This window comes from Hoplias malabaricus, chromosome 1 (genome assembly GCF_029633855.1).
Source record: "Hoplias malabaricus isolate fHopMal1 chromosome 1, fHopMal1.hap1, whole genome shotgun sequence".
Lineage (NCBI taxonomy): Eukaryota > Metazoa > Chordata > Actinopteri > Characiformes > Erythrinidae > Hoplias > Hoplias malabaricus.
Window position 1 is genome coordinate 30,666,131 of NC_089800.1, and position 14,505 is coordinate 30,680,635.

General features: G+C 39.2%; 1 protein-coding gene across 4 annotated transcripts in view; it reads right to left on the reverse strand.

Annotated features, from left to right (window-relative positions):
- csnk1g2a (casein kinase 1, gamma 2a) overlaps nt 1-2,737 on the reverse strand; it is a 28,811-nt gene extending 26,074 nt beyond the window's left edge. For 2 of the 4 annotated variants that reach the window (XM_066662018.1, XM_066662009.1), the window contains exon 1: nt 2,576-2,737. The gene's annotated coding sequence lies outside the window, so the exon portion shown is untranslated. The remainder of the gene's footprint in view (nt 1-2,575) is intronic. The other 2 variants (XM_066662033.1, XM_066662025.1) reach the window with 1 other exon arrangement.
- Between the last annotated feature and the right edge of the window lie 11,768 nt (nt 2,738-14,505).

Below are 14,505 nucleotides of genomic sequence, written 5' to 3' on the forward strand. Positions count from 1 at the left end.
CATGGGACAAAACTAGCCGTTCTGATTCTGCTCCGCTTCTGATGTCAAGTGCAGAGGCTTTAGAATTGCCCCACCCCCTCATCTGAGTCTGCCCAATCACAGCACTGGACCTGCATTTATGCGAGAGTGCAAAGAAAGTTAAACGAAGCAAAACAGACAACGAGCACGGAGAAAGGACAGCACTGAGTAAAAATGGAGAAAACAAGAACGGAGAAGAAAGAGAACCTAGCAAAAACGACTGAAAACCAGAGCTGCTCCTCCTTGCTCCACACTGCTGTGCGCTCTGGTTTGGGGTGAACAGCGAGCGGCTCATTATCATTCAAAAGGGGCAGGCGCTGAAAGCAGGCGTTCTGAACAGAGCTATTTGGACAGGGGGAGAATGCTGTTGTGACCCTTGTGGGGTTTTGACCAAAGCAGGTCACAGACATTTCATTAAGAAACAGAACTGTGTTCCACTGTGGAGAAGAAGGAGCATGTGTCCTCTTTTATTAGCAAAAGTAAAAGGAGCAATAAATTCTCCAGCAATTCTTCTTCACATTACTGACAAATAGCAGCCTGACATATCAGATATATCATAACCTATTTTAAATATGGCCAACCCCATGATTAACACCCGCTCCATGGAACCAAAACCGTATCATTCAGGAATCACATACAAATCAGATTTTTCACCTAATGTGAATCGCACCTTATATAACAAATGTATCCTACCTGCTTACGGCTAAAACATTTATTCTCTGATTAAAAACGTGTTGTTTACAGGTTTTTAATCAGAGAATTAAGAGACCCTAAACCTGAAAGGCCAAAATTTGTTCTCTATAGCACTGAAATAATTTCTTTACTGTTACACAATTAGTTTTTTTTTTTTTTTGCAAAAAGAAATTTTAAGTGTTTATATCCTCCAACACTTCATTAAAAGCAAAAGGCTATAGAGAACCATGTACATGCAAAGAACCATATGAATGCTTAAATTCTTCACTCTTGACTGAGAACCTATTGCATATAATTCTTAAAAATGTCATAAACACAAAACAAGGAACAAAGAAACAATGGTGTTATTTCTATGTAGCAATGGGTTCCTTCACCAAACGGTATACAGTTCTTCAAACCACCCTAAACCTAAAACAGAACCTAAAAATCAGTAGCAACAACGTTCATACCAAGAACCATATGAATGCTTAGCTAAATGTTCTCCTCTGCAAAGATGAACCTGTTCTAAATTGCCCTTTAAAAAACCCTAAACCTAAAATCCTAACAAGTGTTTGAAAACAGGAACCCTTTTTCAGTGTTTTTCGGTAAAGGAAATTGTTATATACTGAACCATTAAAATTCTTAAAACCTTCTTCTCTGTGAAAATAAACTTACTGTATACAGTTCTTGAAATGATGCTAAACCTAAAATAAAAAGCTTATAAAAATACTATATTGCACCAAGAGTGTTCCTCTACTGTTACGAGAACCCATTTTCAGTACTATACAGGACCAAGGGTTCTTTAGTAAAGAAAGTGGTTGTACAGATGATAACCATATTAATGCTTAAATGGCTCTTCTGAAAAACCTGTAGCATATTAAAAAAAACTTAAACCTAAAAGAGGGCTTAAAATGGTTCTAGGTAAACCAAAAGGTTTCCCACTATTGTTAGCATTGTAGAGAACCCTTGTAGCTAAGAGTGTAGCTGAAGGCCTTGTTGCTGCATTTGAAAATGAAGTCCCAACAGTGATATGAAACACTGGCACTCAATGGTCTGTTTATTTTACAGTTAGCTCTCAAACTGAGCATATTTTTAAAGAGTTTTTAAATAGTAAATGTTAAATGAAACTTGGACTTGGCGAAGGTACTAACACTATATGTCTGCTGCTGAAATACTCATTTAACCTCGTAAATATAAACAAACAAACATAAAACTGTTATTTGGTGGCAACCTAATTTTTTCACTCTTCCGAGACTCAAGTATATAATATTCTACACGTTTTTAAAAGACGTTTAAACAACAAAGCCGTTAATGAAGTAAAAATGTAGTCTCAAATGTTGTACTGTTAAATCCATTACATTTTTGAAAACGTTGGAACATTTTTATGCCATTCATTTAAAGTATGAAATCATCATAACAGTAAAATAAATCGACGGACGATGGTGGTTTAGCTTAGCTCAAAGTGTTAAGATGTTCGGATATGGCCTGCGCTTCTATATCTAAAGATATAACTGCAAAAACAAGATAAATAAGTCGTGTTTTACACTGCACTCTTAACGTCTTCTAAGAACACTTAGAAATCAACAAAACCAAAAACAAATACACACTGACTCAAAGATTTGGCGACTTATTAACAAGCTTCTTTTTTAAAAATTTCCGTTCCACCTTAAGTGGTGCAGCAGCTACACGCTGGCGCCGAGAAAGCCTCCGGCTTCAGAATGAAACTGCTGCACCATTTAAGGGGGAACGGAAAATTTGCCTAGCTTAGCCGTCTCCCGGGCAACTCCTTAATCCGAGCAAGTCGAGATCGATGCAAATTATCTCCAAAAATACACAACAAATCGATTAAAATGAAACGTTACCAAATGGATTAGATCCTTTTTACCTAATTCCCGTCGGTTACGCCTCCCATTTTGTCCGTTTTGTTAGATTTAACGCCGATTTCTCGAATCCGTTCTCATTTTTTCACTCTCCTTTCCCGCTGATGTCTCTTTAAGCCTCCGCCGCTCGGCTCGACGCCGCCATACGGCCGCATTGGTTTAATGCACCTTCGTTGGAAAATCGTGCGTGTGTCTCGTTGGAGAATCGGAACCGGTTATAAAATTTAGCTCATATCTTGCGTAAGATACGCTACATTCTGAATCCTGAACATTTAGTTCAGTTTTACGGTACGGAGCCCCTAAAGTGACACGGAATAATTGTGAAATAATAAAAAACATTATCGTTTATATTGCCTCACTATATTATTACAGGGCCACAGAATATTTTATTGTGACCTTAGTATGCTATTTTATGGCCTCAATATATTATTCTGATATGACTTATGAAAAACAAGCTATTTATGGACTATGTATGAATGCGTATTTAAAAAAAACAGCATTAAAGGCCTACGTTCACAACTGTAATAAAAATAACTTATATACTTCATATAATTCAGAATTCCTCAACATCGACTGCTCTCCAGTCTGTTTGCATGCTGGAAACTGCGCTAATACATCTACTTCTGCGTTAGTAAATGAGTTTAAAAAAAAACAAAGTGGTTAGGTCAGGCTTCTTATCTCTCTGCTCAAAGCCGAAAAATGGCACAGAGTTGTTTCTGCTCCACAGATGGGTAAAACTGATTTATTTTTTTCTCTTTCTGATTATTTAGGTAGGAAACCACTCTAAATTCAGGATACAGCTAACTGCATGAAAGTAAACGCAGAGCGAAAGTGATACAAAACTAAACACCTTGATTACAAACGAGTAAATCAAACTGTAAATAAAAACTTACAGCCATGTACATACAACAGTTATTTTTTCCACTCAAACATACATTCTACGTTAAAAGAGATTGTGTAATTTCCATACAGAAGCATGAATTAAAATGGAGCTGCCCATGAGAAAAGTCACCCTGCTTAGTGCCAAAGCGTGAGTGAAATGCTGACAAAGCAGGTGTCCACAAACTTGTAGCCACATAGTGCATTCTAAATGTTAAATGTGTAAAGCTATATTTTAAAATAGAATTATTTTTCTAAATATGTCATTTAAGTTTTATAATACAGAGTTGTGTCCTAAGTACTTAGCCACGTTGAGTTCAGTCAAGTGTGATTCAAACGAGAGTTATTCGGGGCAGAATCAGACACTGGAAGATGCTAAGATATGCTTTTGCATGCGTTGCTTTTTTATTTGATCTGAGGAAGCTTCTTGAGTTGAATAGGTCTTATCTCTCTGTCCATCTCCTGATATAATGTTCGAAGCAGCCGCTGGTCACTTCCTTGCTGTGCTTGCTGTGAAGATTCAGGAGCCCAGTAGAAGCATTTCTGCAGAGCTGTAAAGAACTGAGCATTAAAAAAATGTTATTTTTCATGATTTTAATGGTGCTGGCTCTCAGCAAGGCCAAAGGTGAGTCTTTGGTGCTCTTAATAATTTCACCATGTTTAAGGGGCATTCAGTAAGTGTTCGGTATGGGTATGAAGTAAAACACATCTTCACTGCCCAACGATAAGTGTGTATCTTCAAAAATGTAACTTTACAGGAGAAGGAAAAATCCTTCTGAAATTTCAATGGAAGCCAGTATAAAAAGAGTCATTTTGTAGTATTTCTTTTGGTCCATTCAACACAGCGTTTTGCTGTGTTCAAATGACATGGCAAACTAAAAATACACATAAATGAGGATAAATGTTTTTCTTTGGACAGCGGCAATATGAAATTTATTCTGTTTTTAAGTTATCACGATTAACATCTTTTATTATTTACTGTGTTTTATTGCCTTTGAACATATAATAGTAAAAAGGGAAGGGATGGGGTGGGGAGGGCAAAACAGTCGATACACTACAAAACATAGACAGATAAAAGTCAGAATAAAGAAAACGAAAAAAAAACTGATATTATCTTATTTACTAAAAACCTTTAAGTCTTAGACAGATCTGTGTCTTTTACTGTGATACTGTTTTACTGGGGGTCCTGATCTGGTCACAATCACAGTCACAATCTGGTCCTGATGTGACAGAGAACTTAAGTGTTTATTCCTGAAATCTATACCATATTATGACATCAGCAGCATTCCTCAATTACACTGTGGTTGTGTCTGCCCCATTTATACGTGCAGCGAATCATTCTGAGATTCTTCTTAGAATTATTCAGAGATTCTTCTCAGAATTCTGACTTTATTCTCGGAATCTTTTATCTTTTCAATGCAGTGGCCCTAAAACTCCGCCATAGTATAACAGCTGTATCACAATATGAAGAAGAATCACTGGAGAAAATTACTGACTCATCTTTTAAATATTTAAGTGACTCTCAAAATGAAAGGACAATACCATTGATCGGGTCTTTATGATGTTCTTATTGCTTATGTATATATGTGTGTCTGTGTATGACAGCAGGAGTTTGCCTTCCATCTTTGAACATGATCTGCAGTCCGAATGGGATGGTGTGTGCTGGGGGGAGCTTTAACCTCACCTGCAGGTTCACAGGTCTCTGCGCCAGTCAAAGTGTCCAGATACTGAGGGACGAACAGATGTTCAGCGAGTTTCAACCGTCCAGCTCCTCCCCAGCCTCCAAACACAACGGCTCCCTCTATCTGTCCATCCACAAAATTACAGAGGCAGACTCGGGTCAGTACAGCTGTCAGAGCAACCCACCGTATTCCATCGCCGGGTGCCCCTTAAATGTTACAGGTAATGTCCTAAAAGGAGGGATCAGCCGTTCTCTGATTCCTCTTCATGGTACAAAACAGTGGTTATACTGCCCTGTAGTGGACAAGTATGAATCAGAGATTCTATACTGAACCTAAACATAGCCACGCACAAATAGGTGACGCTCTACCAGCCCAGAGAGTGTCTACTTTATTGTAAGGCACTTTAGTGTAGTGTACTTTAGCGTTGGGTAATTTAGCATTGTGTAGTTTAGTGTAGTGCACTTAACACATAAATTAACGCTGTGTTCTTAGTGTAGTGCACATCAGTGTGTTCTATGTAATGTAAAGTAAATTAGCTTTGTGTTCCTTGGTGGTTTTTTAGCATTGTGTACCTTATTATAATGCACTTCAGTGCAGTGTACTTGTGTATTTTAGCATGGCATACTTTAATGTAGTGCACTCAATTTGTTACACTTTAATACTGTGTAATTTAGTGTAATATACTTCAGGGTATTGTAATTTAGAATGGCGTACATTTATGGAATCAGATTTTGCCAAAAAAAATCGCACAAAAAAATCATCTCAAACATAAAATTTACAACTTGCAAACAAAACAAAATATCCAGCTCTGACGTTTGTGCTCCATGACTTTTGCGCGTGAACTCTGAGTTCTGCGCATGCTCTCTGAGTTTTGTGCGCGAGTTCTCTGTGCTCTGTGCGCGAGCACTCCGAGTTATGTGCGTCTGATCCCTGAGTTTTGCGAGCATTTTTGGCACAATACTCTCGCGTGGGCGGGTTTTCTCAGGGGTGCCTTCCCATTGGCTAATGAATTTTTGAGTGACAACTCAGTGCACTGACGTTGTTCACAACTCAACTGCAGCAAGCGTGTGTTATTTGGCTTTGGGACTCCGCATGTGCCGAAAATCACTCATATGAAAGTTGCTGAATAGCTCTCATAGAATTTTCCCTTTCCTAATATTTAAACATATAGCCCGTTTTTGCTTAAACTGCATACTATTAGAACATTTTACATTTTTTTGTCACTTCACCTGTTCTTGTTTATTAACATTAATATTTATTATTATAATTATTGCTGATTGCTAATAATGATTAATGATTTTTTTAATGAATCATTCACATTTCCTCACAAAATGCGAAAATGACGATGGACTTTGCAAAATTTAAATACAACTTTATTAAATTTACATTCATTAAAGGAACAGGAACATCTCTCACACTCCTTATCGTCATGTTTCTCTTCTCTCCGACCTCATATAACACAAAATGCACATATGAAATTTGTTAAAAACAGATCTCTGATCATCAAAATAAATCATAATAGCCGTTGTGGAATAGGTTCAATACATTAGTACACGGGACTCTGAACAGGAGCTCAAGCACTCATATAAAAATATTGTACAAATAAACAGAAATAAATGCTCATTTAATTTGTTTTATCCTGAGTAAACACAGACATCACTGTGCATTTACCTCAGAGTATAGTATCTATGAGAGACAAACACGTTTGTTTTCACAGTAATTTTTTTTAGACGAAACTACCTCAATATCTACATTGATATCGTCCGACTTTGCAGGTATTTCAGCGTTTTTAAAGACAGTAAATCACAGAGAGTATTCGTGTTTATGTAAAATTCCCAGTGTCTATCCACTGATGAGCTGCAACGTGGAGTACGCATGCGCAGTCCAAAATACCTTGGACACTGAGTTGTCACTTAAAAATTAATTAGCCAATGGGAAGGCACCCCTGAGAAAACCCGCCCACGCGAGAGGTTTCTGCCAAAACTGCTCGCAAAACTCAGGGATCAGGCGCACAAAACTGAGAGAGCACGGACAGAACTCGAAGCACTCGCGCACAAGACTGAGAGAGCACGCACTGAACTCAGAGCTCACGCGCAAAAGTCATGGAGCACAAACATCAGAACTGGATATTTTGTTTGCAAGTTATAAGTTTTATGTTTGAGATGATATTTTTTTGTGCGATCCTTTTTGGCACACATCTGATTCCATATACCTTAGCATTGTGTACTTTAGGGTGTGCACTTTATTCTAGTGTGGTCTACTTAAGTGTTGTGCACTTTAGATTTGTGTACTTTAGCATTTTGTGTGCCATATTTTAGCGTTGTGTCCGTGGGTGTACTTTAGTGTGGTGTATGTTTAGTGTTCACCAGCATGGAGTGGTGTACTTTAGAGAGGTGTACTTAGCATACGTTAGTTATTTTTGAACACAGATACAGAATGAGAGAATATCAAACTAAGGCAAGACACAGTTTGGAACATTTTGCCTCAGTCCTGTTCTTTCCCCACAGTGTGTTCTAAGACCACTAAGAACATGACCCAGAACTCTCTGCCTGCCCAAGACCCCCTCTCTCCGTGTAAGTGCCATCCACTTATAACTCACCTCTATCACACCATCCACCTCCACCACCTCGTTGTGTGACTTATTTTATTTTTTTATTTTTTTGTAAAATTTTTGTCATTTTTGGTTACTGTTGTGTTGTATTAAAGGTGTCAATTTCCTTTTAGCCTGCTGTTATTATGATGGATTTCATTAGCGAACATGACTTTAAGTGACTTACACTTTTATTTGATAAAAAATATATATATATAATTAAAATAATAACAAAGAAGCTTCTTTTTTGCTGCCATCCTCATTCGCTGTCACCCAACTTGCACCTGAGTTTTGTACAGTAATACAACAGTAAATGACTGGAAAATTATCCACTACAATCTCTCACATGACAGCAAAGATCAAATTATTGGTGGGCACAATTCAATAATCGCTGGATATTGGTAGGGACACGTCCCCTCCGTCCATGCTAATTATACGTCCTTGCTATGTCCTGTTCTTTCCCCACAGTGTGTTCTAAGACCACTAAGAACATGACCCAGAACCCTCTGCGTGTCCAAGATCCCCTCTCTCCGTGTAAGTGCCATCCACTTATAACTCACCCTCTATCACACCTCCACCACCTCGTTGTGTGACTTGTTTTTGTTTTTTTTTGTATAACTTTTGTCATTTTTGGTGACTGTTGTGTTGTATTAAAGGTGTCAATTTCCTTTTATTTAACAAAATATAACCTAAACATATTTGAAAATGTCTCCCCACGAAGGACTGGCGCCCCCTTCCATGGTGTGCCTTGCGTCCAGTGATTCTGGGTAGGCTCTGGACTCTGAAATGGATAAGCGCTTACTGACAATGAACAAATTAATTAATTAATTTTGATTTACAATTATACCTATTATGCCTATTACAATTATACACAACAATGCTTTAAAACATATTTAAGAAAAATACACCTTAATTGATCCCCTTGGGGAAATTGCTTCTCTGCATTTGAACCATCTGTGGTAGTGAACATACAAACACACATTAGTGAGCAATTCTACACACACACACACACGGAGCAGGGGCTGTGACCAGCTCGTTGCCCAGGATGCAGTTTGGGGGTTAGGGGCCTTGCTCAAGCAGTGAACTAATTTTCTCTCTCCAGTCCCGGAAAGGGACACACGACATTCTGGCCTCAAGCTCACTTTTCTAACCGCCTTCTTCTCTAAGATACAACCCTACCCACCACACCCAAACCGAGAGCCCAAAACATATACTATATCCTCCGAAAATGTGTAGACACCCCTCTAATGAGCAAGTTTAAGGTGCATGTATTTCTGACAAGAGACATTCAGCTGTAGAGGTGCATGAGACATCATAAGATGATCTGGAGCAGCTGCCCATGGGCATAATGCCTTTTATTGCCTAGATAGGTACATATAGTCCCTCAGTACTGGACTGAACTGATCTGGATGTGCTTTTTTGTTGAAGGGACCCTGCAGAACACCCTGATGTGGTATCTGCTCTGTAAGACTGGAGTGTTTCTGATGTGCTTCATGAAAGTCGCTCTGAAATCCACTGTGAACATCCACTGAGCAGAAATCCACGGAGACTACCAGCGGACCACCAGCACTAATAGTCGCAGACCTAGACAATTTGTTAGTGTAAAATGCTTAATATAAAACCTATCCTGCATATCTGTATCCCTCTCTTTTATAATACTCTGTATGTCTCAAAGACTGTACGATGTCAGATAACAAGATACTAGGCTGTCACTGGGGGGCTTCCGAGTGGTGCAGGTGTCTGATTGTTGTCCTTCTCATCAGGAGATCACTGCTTCCCTCTCTTGGAATCTTATGGCGCTTTTCCATTGCATGATTCCTACTCTACTTAACTCTATTAGTTAAGCCTTCTCCTCCAGTGTGTTGAGCTGTCTGATGGGGCTCAAAACAGTCTGTAACTGTAGCGCTTGCCCTCCTTGTCCCAGACTGAAGGTATTAATGTGTAAATGGGGAATTTATGGAAGCAAGAAATAAACATAAACATAAATAACTATGACTTCTATGGTTGATTTAAAGGTACATCTTTATGAAAATTAATTTGGAAACATAATAATACCAGTATGGGTTTCCTCCCAGTCCAAACGCTCTTGCTTGTAGGTGGATTGGCATTGTTCAGAGATGTGAGTGACTGGGTGAGTGTGTGAAACTGTCTAGAGGTGTGAGTGGGTGAGTGTTTGAAACTGTTCACAGGTGTGAGTGACTGGGTGACTGTGTAAGTGTTTCAGCCACTAGGTGAGTGAAATTTTCCACAGGTGTGAGTGACTGGGTGAATGTGAGTGACTGGGTGAGTGTATGAAATTGTCCACAGGTGTGTGTGAGTGACTGGGTGAGTTTATGAAATTGTCCACAGGTGTGTGTGAGTGACTGGGTGAGTGTGTAATTGTCCACAGGTGTGTGTGAGTGTGTGTAATTGTCCACAGGGGTCTGTGTGACTGGGTGAGTGTATGAAACTGTTCACAGATGTGTGTGAGTGTATGAAACTGTTCACAGGTGTGTGTGAGTGACTGGGTGAGTGTATGAAATTGTCCACAGGTGTGCATGAGTGACTAGGTGAGTGTGTGAAATTGTCCACAGGTGTGTGTATGTGTGTGTGAGTGGGTGAATGTGTGAGTATTTGAGCCACTAGGTGAGTGTGTGAGTAACTGGGTGAGTTTAAAATTGTCCACAGGTGTGGGTGTGAGTGAGTGGGTGAGTGTGTGAAATTGTCCACAGGTGTATGAGTGACTGGGTGAGTGTATGAAATTGTCCACAGGTGTGCATGAGTGACTAGGTGAGTGTGTGAAATTGTCCACAGGTGTGTGTATGTGTGTGTGAGTGGGTGAATGTGTGAGTATTTGAGCCACTAGGTGAGTTTGTGAGTAACTGGGTGAGTTTAAAATTGTCCGTGGGTGTGAGTGAGTGAGTGGGTGAGTGTGTGAAATTGTCCACAGGTGTATGAGTGACTGGGTGAGTGTGTGAAATTGTTCACAAGTGTGAATGAGTGGGAGGGTGAGTGTGTGTGAAACTGTCCACAGATGTGTGAGTGAGTGAGTGAATGTGTGAGAGACTAGGTGAGTGTGTTATTGTCCAAAGGTGTGTGTGAGTGAAATTATCCACAGGTGTGAGTCTTGCATCAGAATGTATGGATTTGACCATATTCCATTATAATAAACTCAATAGGCGTATTGTTTCAAAGCCCTCCTCCCCTATTCAGATTATGAAGGTTAAATATACTCAGTCATTTCCACCAACAAAAATTAGTAAACAGTGTTTAGCAAATTATTATTTATTATTTGTACATAATTTGTATTCTATAAAGTGCAACTTGCCTGAGATGAAGAATCAAACTGCTTTGTAGTTTCTGAATTAAACGATTTATGCTCCATAGAGCAGGTCCTCCACATGGGAACAACCATGTTTTAAACAGGTACAGGTTTAGTCCAGAATCCTTGACACATTCAGACCACTACGTGTCAGTGCTGTGTGTTTCTTAATGTGAACATTAATCACTGCAGAAAATGACTGACTGGACCTTTACTGTCGTGTTGTAATGAATAAAAATACATCTGTACACACAGAGAAACACCTCCGCCTCATGATGAATTCACTGTGGACAGGTTCAGTTTACAGTTCAGCAGAAAACAACACTGAGTAACTGCAGGCCTGAGAGTTCACCACCAGGAGGAGCTCAGAACTCATATCACGACTCGCTTCCGCACTCAGTGTATTCTCTCAACTCCACTGACACCACAGGCGCACTTTAACTACTTAATACCCTGTTCTTCACATGTCAGGACCCCCACAGAGCAGGTATCTGTAATTTTAGATCTAGAGTGCTCTTGTATGGTCAGTGGAGCTGAGAGAACGGACTGTGAGTGTGGAAGTGGTCATAATATAATGGCTGATTGGTGTATGCAGCGGCGTAACACCAAATTCTGGGCCCTATGCACAAGCAGTGCCCCTGGGCTCCCCTCAACCACTTCCTGTGTTCCTAAAATTTCATACAATCATTTGCATCATAAAAACTACGTGGCATTTTATTTTTCTTATGATGTGACAAGGCAGTCAACATTAGATGGAACTGCCTTTATTCTCTTATTCTAATTTGGCTATAGCCAAACATAGGCCACAGTAAAACACAGAGCACGACTTTAGTGTTGCTATATACATTAGCTACAGTATGTATTCAAACAAAGATTTATTTAGAGTTTATCTCAGATTACAGATAAGGTATCATGCTATTTCTAATTTTGTGTTATGCCGTTTTTAGCACTGACAGTTGCGGTGGTATTGAAGCGTTTTATAACCACAGTTCGTTCAATGCAGGCTATGTGCTTTCACATTTGGGCTCACATGTCTTGGGAAATAGTTTTTTTAGCAGTTGCTTTCCCTCATTTTTCCCCCTTCTTTCCTGCCTCTCATTTCTTTTCCGAAAACCAGATTTAGCTTTCTTTGGCATCATCTTCTACGGTTCGGACACAACGCGTACTTCCGCTTCAGCAGAATGAACGCTAATTTAAATGGGCCTAGTTAAAAAGCCCGGTGAAGGCGGACTAAACCATCGGGTGAAAGGGGTGAGGGGGCTGTCCTCAGACACTGTATGTAGGCTAGGACACAAAATCCATCGATCAACCGATTTATTTGCCAAAAACATTACATTTACTATTTAATGTGATCTTTAAATTATATTACTATTTAAAGGAAAATAAAACTCCAGACTCAAGGGCCCTGGTAACTCCGTCCCACTTTTCATCCCACTACGACGCCCCTGGGTGTATGTGTTAAAAGCACATCCCTAACACTCTGTAATAAGGGCGTAGATTTGCTCTTGACATTTGTGGGGACCTATGTCCGTTTTGTTTTTTATGCTTGGTTTTTCCCCTTTGTTTCGTGATAAAACGAGTTTGTTGTGCAGTTATTTTCCAAACCATGTTATTCACAGCTACAGACGATTTTAGCCTGCTGTTATTATGATGGATTTCATTAGCGAACATGACTTTTAAGTGACTTACATGTTTATTTATTAAACAAAAATAATTAAAATAATAATAATAAAGAAGCTTCTTTTTTGCTGCCATCCTCACTCGCTTGTTTTGTACAGTAATGCTCGCTTATGACTGGAAAATTATCCACTACAATCTCTCACATGACAGCAAAGATCAAATTATTGGTGGGGACAATTCAATAATCGCTGGATATTGGTAGGGACACGTCCCCTCCGTCCATGCTAATTCTACGCCCTTGCTATGTAGTATATTTACCTTAATGTGACAGTTTGAAAACGATTATGATGTTCCTCCTACCTGTAATAGGGAGAATAGTGGCTCTCCCAGGATGATTTCCTAAAGACTTGGCTATGCATCTTTTATTTTTGTTGATTAAAATGTAATAAACAGGTTTTTGTGAGTTTTTGCGGTTGCTAACTTTAGTCAGATTAGCTCAGTTTTTAGGATTAAACATCAATTCTGAGAATAAGGGCTGTTCTGTAGTTATTGTTAAGTTATAGCCAGAGTTACACTTTGTGTTGGTGGATCCCAAGCCTAGGACCCTAGGTAGGTAGGTAGAGAGAGAGAGGGGTTAATTACACCCAGCAACAGGTAGGGGGCGCTCAAGATATAAAAAAATAAGCCAATTCTTTCATAGCATTCCTATAAATGGTTACACTATAAGCGTCTGGCTCAGACATGGTTCTCTGCTCGTCGCTGACTGAACCACGAAAAACGGTGGCCTTTGGATAGTGCAGAGACATCCGAACGTTGAGAAAGCATGTAAATAGATGACAACGTTGCTTTATTCCTGCTCCATAGGTGGGCGACATGTATTTTTGCGGTACTCTTTCCTTAAAGTGGAATATACTTCATATACTTCAGGGGACCCGTAAACAGAGCGAAAGAGCTACAAAACTAAACAGCTCGAGTTACAAACGAGTTTGTGTTAATTCAAACAGTGAATGAAATCTTACAGACAACTTACACTTCAGCCACGTACAAAGTCATTTTTTTCTCTTAAACGCACCGTTCCACCTTAAAGGCTACCACCACTTAATGGACCTCCATGAATATTTCACATTATTTTAGTTACTGACATATATAAGTATGAATTAAAATGAAAACAGCATGCATAATTTGCTTTAAAACTGACAATTTTATTAAATTGACGGAAAAACCCGAGCTCGCTACGGAAATTCTTGAACGCAACCGTGACGTCACTGGTGGACAACAGCTGAACAACGCCGCGGTAAAACACCGTTATGACTGACTGTTATGACAGTATCTAACTAGCTAAATAACTAACATTATTCATGACAATAGCCTAGCAATAAGCTAAACTCAAATGTAGAGGTACCGTTATTCCTGTAAATGTGATCGAAGTCGAACTCGAATTCATCTGACACTATAAACCTCCGTAATGCAGCTACGTAGCCGAGTATAATCTGAGCCACCGAGTTTAGCAAGTCAAGCTAACGTTAACTAACACTAAGTAAAACAGGCGAAGTAAGTGTACTTACCATGTTTACCTCCATGTTACAGAGGCTCTTGAACACCTTTCGATGGTTTCCTTACATGCCCATATTGTTGGAAATGCCCCAGTGAAATGAGCACTACCGATAACGGAGTGAGTAGTGTACCATGTCAAATAGTGTTCTGTTCATTTTCTAAATTAAAGGTGGTTGTACGTGCTCTACATTCTACTAGCTACAAAACAAAACAAAAACAAAGTTTCAGCAGCTTGTCTTCATCTAGCAAAAATATAGAATATACAAAAATATTATGCTTTCTCTTTGTCTTGCTGGAAATAAATTTTAG